Raw genomic sequence first — 6035 nt, 5'->3', positions numbered from 1 at the left:
TCTTTCCTGAGGATCTCACTAGCTTACTACCTCATCGTGAGATTGAGTTCTCTATTGAGTTAGTGCTTGACACAACACCAATTTCTATGGCATTTTATAGATTTGCACCCACCAAATTGAGTGAGTTAAAGATTCGATTCCAAGAATTGTTAGATAAGGGTTTATCCACCCTAGTGCTTCGCCTTGGGGAGCACCAGCACTCTTTTCCAAGAAGAATGATAGTGCCTTGCGGCTTTGTATTGATTACCAGAAGTTGAACCGGGTAACTATTAAGAACAAGTACTCAATGCTGTGTCACACCCCAAACCTGGGTATGACTGGCCGTGGCCCACAGGGCCTTAGCCCAAGGCACACGTAAGCCTAAACACGCATTCAATATCACCTTGAACAATTAAACCATAGTCCAATAATAAATAGCCAAAACTCAATCCAGTGACATGCCACAAGTGAAAAACAAGTCATAACCAACTTCCTAAAAATATATATATAGTAAATGGGACACAAACCACCCACAAAAAAAAATAATTCTAAATAAAACCCAACCACAATGTATGCACAAAACTCGACAAAGCAACCTAAAAGAAAATTAAATAAATGCCCTAGAGGTCCATGCAATTGAGTCCCCGCTACGCCATGAATCCACTCTAAGTCCTTCTAACACCTGGAAGTGATAAAAACTAAGTCAGCTGATAGCTCAGTGAGTAGCAACATGGATAGTAAATACAATTTTGAAAACAAGGATAAATTCCAAAATAAGATATATATCACAGAAACTAGATTGGCATACAGTTTGGTAAATACAATCTGTTTCAAAAGAAGGTTCCACAGTTCAACACTTAAAATACTCATGTCTCGCAAGAACATGATAAACGACATTTTTCACTTAAAACGGATTATAACATGAACACCAATAATTTTCTGGGTACCAAAAAAAACAAATAATATGCCACACATTTCTCAGGCTATAAGCCCCGTTGGATCCAATACCGAACTAAGAGTCATCCTCAAGGTGGCACCTGGGCCTTTTCTCAACGACGATCCGATTGAAGGTCACCTAGTTATTTTTAAAGGTCTTTTCCTTACAATCGTTGAGCACTAGAGTCATCACGGCCCAACCCGGATCTGTTCCCTAGTGGCCAGAGTCACCACACACAGTGGAATAATTTCCCTGGACTAAATACACACATGGTCCCAATAATCAATACACATCAGTTTCGCAAAACATGGTGGTTCATCATTATAAACATGAGACCAAAACAAATAGTTTACAGTATGCCAAGTTCACACATGTTTCAGAAATAATTTGATTCAATTGATAATATAATAATTTATCAAAACAGTTTAGTCTTAAAACAACAATTTAATTTTCCAACAATTCAGGGTAGGGGAACATTTATAAAAATATGTAGCATGAAACTACTCACCTGAAAACGAAATAATATAATCCTCGAATAGAGTGTAAAAGTTCAACTAGTGCCCTGAACCAAGTATAAAAAAAAACTACACGGTACAACTAATTTAAAAATACTAAAAAAATAGGAACTAAGTAACCTCAACTAAAGCGCACTAACACGGCTCAACCCAACTCACCGTTACTCTTAAATATTACCTAAGTTCATGTTCTTCAAGGTTTAAAACCACCCAAGACATGGGTTCCGGTCAAAACTTAATTAATTGTGACTTAAAGATAAAACAAAATTTCAAACAAGCTTTCCCAACCTATTCGCTAACTTTGAAAATTACAAAACCCACTCCACGCTATTCGAAAAATTCCAATAACCTCCAGATATGATCTAATATATCCTAAGTTTCAAACCCAATTGGTTTCACTTGATTTGCTTATCAAAATAATTATCTACAATTTATTATATCCAAACAGGTTGTTTTCTGCAGCACTTTAAAGAATTTGGCGGTTCTCTTAATATACACGAGCAATCAATGCAAAGCCAAAAACGTACAAAACTAGACTCGTAACCGGTTCTAATGACACTAATTTGATAATTTTTGGATTTATACCCAAAGAGAACAACACTCCCGAATTTACTGTTTCGGACTGGTTTCCTGGACAGATTTGAATACCTCAATTTATATGGATTTTGACTCCCAAAAATTATGAAAAAATTCAGATATGCAATTAAATATGTAATTGATCTACTGTAAAAATTCAGTTCAAAATTCATCTGTTTGATATGGTTTCTTGATTTTTAAAGTTTGGGATTCTGTGCAGAATTTTTGGACTAAGAATTACACCATTCTTTATACATGAATTTAACTCCTCAAATTTCTTAACAGTATATATATATATACAAAATACATAAGCCTACAACGTCTCCATCAATGATCTAAATAATAATAGAGTAAGAATAAAGAACAAAAACAAAGAAAAAAAACAAAAAAAGAAAGATACCTACCACACCCAAAAATTACTCCTTGTTTGCAATCCCCTTTTTTCTTCTTCTTTTCTCTCAAACTTCTTCCTCCCCCGTGGCTGTTGTGGCTGCTGCTATAGAATGTATTAGGAACCTAGGGTTTTTCTTTTCTTTTCTTTGTTATACATAACACAAATGACTCTAGACAAAAATGTCCTTTGTTTTATTTTATTTTATTTTATCTCTCCATTAATTTAAATAAAATACAACTACTATTAGATCAAAATATGCTTACTAATTTGACACTTAATTTTATTTTATTTATTTATTTATTTATTTTTTAAATAATAAATCTTGCCTTTAAATTGAAGACTTACACCATAAATTTATTTTAGGTTTTAAAATTAATTAAAAGACCCTCCAAATATTTAATTTGCACTTTAGAATTCACCATCAAAATATTTGAGATTGTAATATTATTATTATTATTATTATTTAATTATTTACTTAATTTTTATATTCGGGTTCTCACATGCTGCGCATGAATGATTTGTTTGACTAGTTGAAGGAGTCCTGTTGCTCCAAGATAAACTTGAGGTCGGGTTACCACCAGTTCGAGGTAAGAGAGGAGGATATCCAAAACATGACATTCCGTATGCAGTATGGCCATTATGAGTTCTTAGTGATGCCTTTGGGCTAACCAATACACCAGCCGTGTTTATGGATTTAATGAACCAAATCTTCCATGAGTTCTTGGACCGCTTTGTGATCGTCTTTGTGGACGACATCTTGATCTACTCACCCGCCAAAGAGGAACATGAGGAACACCTGCGAGTTGTACTCGAGTTGCGTAGAGCCCACAAACTGTATACTAAGTTCGGGAAATATGAATTTTGATTGAAAGAAGTCAAGTTCTTAGGCCACGTGGTATCTGGGAAATGAGTGACCGTAGATTCATCCAAGATAGAAGCCGTACAAGATTGGGAACAACCTAAAAATGCCTTTGAAATCCATAGTTTCTTGGGGTTGGTCGGGTATTACTGTTGGCTTGTGAAAGATTTCTCTAGATTAGCTTCACCATTGACTAGATTGACGAGGAAAGGAATTAAGTTTATGTGGAGTGAGACATGTGAGAAGTCATTTCAAGAGCTTAAGGTTAGACTTACCACTGCTCTAGTATTGATTATTTTGGAGAGGGGTTTGGACTATTCGGTGTATTGTGATGCTTTACGGGAAGGTTTGGGTTGTGTATTGATGCAAGAGGGGAAATTAGTAGCTTATGGCTCACGACAATTGAAAATGTATGAGAGGAATTGCCCTACTCATGACCTAGAGTTAGCAGCAGTAATCTTTGCCTTGAAGATTTGGAGGCATTATTTGTATGGTGAGAAGTTTAAAGTATTTTCTGATTGCAAGAGCCTGAAATATCTATTTACACAGAAATACTTGAATTTGAGGTAGAGAAGGTGGATAGAGTTTATAGAAGATTATGACTTTGAGTTGTATTATCATCCGAGGAAGGCCAATGTTATGGCCGATGCCTTGAGTAAGAAATCCATTGCCAGTGTGGCTAGTATTGCCATTCGGGAATGGGAGATATTGGGTGCTATTGGCAAGTTTGACTTGCATTTGGCGAGTCCGTTGAGTCAGTAGCTTTGTTTACCATGGTTGCTCAATCTACACTTATGAGTCGAGTTGTAGAAGCACAGACGGGTGATTTCAAGGTAGAAACCCTCTGGGAAAAGATCTCTAGTGGGAAGGTAGAGAAAGGCTTAAACGTATATTCTGACTCGAGTGTTAGATACCTTGATCATCTTTTCATGTTGGAGTCTTGTCGAGAGGAAGTATTCTGAGAGTTTCACCACTTACGCCTTACGGTGAACCCGAGACGCACAAAGATGTATCATGACCTTTGTTGCCAGTTTTAATGGAGAGATATGAAGAGAAATGTGGCCTTATTTGTTTCAAGGTGCCTTACTTGTCAACAAGTGAAGGCCGAGTATCAGAGACCAGTGGGTTTGTTACAACCCTTGCCTACAGCCGAGTAGAAGTGGGGGGCATGTCATGATGGATTTTGTTGTAGGTCTTTGGAGGACTCAACGAGGTAGTAACGCCATTTGGGTTGTAGTTGACCGATTGGCCAAGTTAACACACTTTGTACTTATGCACACGAGTGACTCGATATATTATTTAGCCGACCTTTACGTTAGGGATATAGTGAGGTTGCACGGGGTCCCTGTAACGATTGTTTCTGATAGAGATCCGCGTTTTACGGCTCGTTTGTGGTAGAGCCTACAAAATGCCTTAGGCACGAGATTGACTTTGAACACCACGTATCACCATTAGACTGACGGGCAGTCACAGCGCACCATTCAGATTCTAGAGGATATGCTTCGAGGTTATGTTCTTGACTTTAAGAGGTCGTGGGAGAGGCACTTGCCCTTAGTAGAGTTTGCCTATAACAACAGCTTCCAGTCGAGGATTGGCATGGCACCATTTGAGGCCTTGTATGGCGGACCGTGTAGATCTCCTGTGTGTTGGGTCGAGGTGTGTGATGCACCTATGTTGGGCCCAGAGTTAGTCCAGGAAATGATGAAGAAAGTTGTTCTTATCTGTAAAAAGTTGATCACGACTCAGAGTCGTCAAAAGAGCTATGCCGATCGTAGGAGGAGACCATTATCCTTTGAGGTTGGAGGTCGCGTCTTCTTGAAGATATCACCTAGACAGGGTTTGATGCGGTTTGGAAAGCGTGAGAAGTTATCTCCTAGATTTATCGGGCCTTTTGAAATCCTAGAGCGGATTGGAGAGGTAGCCTGTTGCTTAGCCTTGCCGCTACAGCTTTTCAGGATTCATGATGTGTTTCATATCTGTATGCTCCAAAAGTATGAGTCGGATCCATCACACATGTTAGACTGGACCGAGTTAGAGGTAGATGAGGATGCCTCGTATGAGGAGAGATCGGTGAGAGTCTTGGATACTCGAGACCAAGTCTTGCGAGGCAAGACAATTCCTTTGGTAAAAGTGTTATGAAAACATCACGAGGTTGAGGTAGCTACTTGGGAACGTGAGTTGGAAATCCATGAGAAGTATCCGGACATATTTGTTGGTACTTGAGCATGTTTTGAGAGTTTTGTTGTGTTAATGTAATATAAACATTATATATGTTTTGGAAATGTGAATTGTATATTCAGTATTGAGAACTTATTTATCATGTTGATATGAATGAATGACCGGTGGATGGGTCATGGTAATGAAAATTGTTGTAATTGGTTTAAACTTGGTGTTAAATTTTTGGTTTTAATTTTGGGGACGAAATTCTTTAAGGGGGGAGATTATAGCAATTCTGGTTTGGACCCGAACCATTTGATGTTTTGTATCCAGGTTTTATTGCCTTGTATAGTCATTTATGTCTTATTTCCCTTATACCACTTTCGGTTTGGCTTTTGGGTTGTGTTGGTTGCATTTAGAATAGATTGGTGCCTTGCTTTTCAAAAACCTTGCTGCCCAGAATTTTGCCTTTACGCTCGAGCGTCACTTCTTTTGCAGGTCTGCAAAACTACTGGGAATTGGTATTTTTCGCTTGAGCAAATCTTTTTGTGCTCAAGCGGTCTTGGCTCGAGCGACCCTTATTGATCTCAAGTTTTGGCCTTCTGTCTGTAAAACTAC

The 6035-nt window shown here is 38.0% G+C and overlaps 1 long non-coding RNA gene across 1 annotated transcript; it reads right to left on the bottom strand.

The window, feature by feature from the left end:
* Positions 1-383: 383 nt before the first annotated feature.
* On the bottom strand, positions 384-2884 carry LOC145794841 (uncharacterized). Its single transcript, XR_014334786.1, has 3 exons — positions 2412-2884; positions 1425-1478; positions 384-661 (listed from the first exon to the last, which is right to left on the bottom strand). It is a non-coding gene; the product is annotated as an uncharacterized LOC145794841 (long non-coding RNA).
* Positions 2885-6035: the final 3151 nt, after the last annotated feature.

The sequence above is a fragment of the Camellia sinensis genome, chromosome 7 (genome assembly GCF_055761805.1).
Source record: "Camellia sinensis isolate YWXY chromosome 7, ASM5576180v1, whole genome shotgun sequence".
NCBI lineage: Eukaryota > Viridiplantae > Streptophyta > Magnoliopsida > Ericales > Theaceae > Camellia > Camellia sinensis.
The sequence above is the reverse complement of the archived record's forward strand: the minus strand, read 5'-3'. Positions and strand labels throughout refer to the sequence as shown.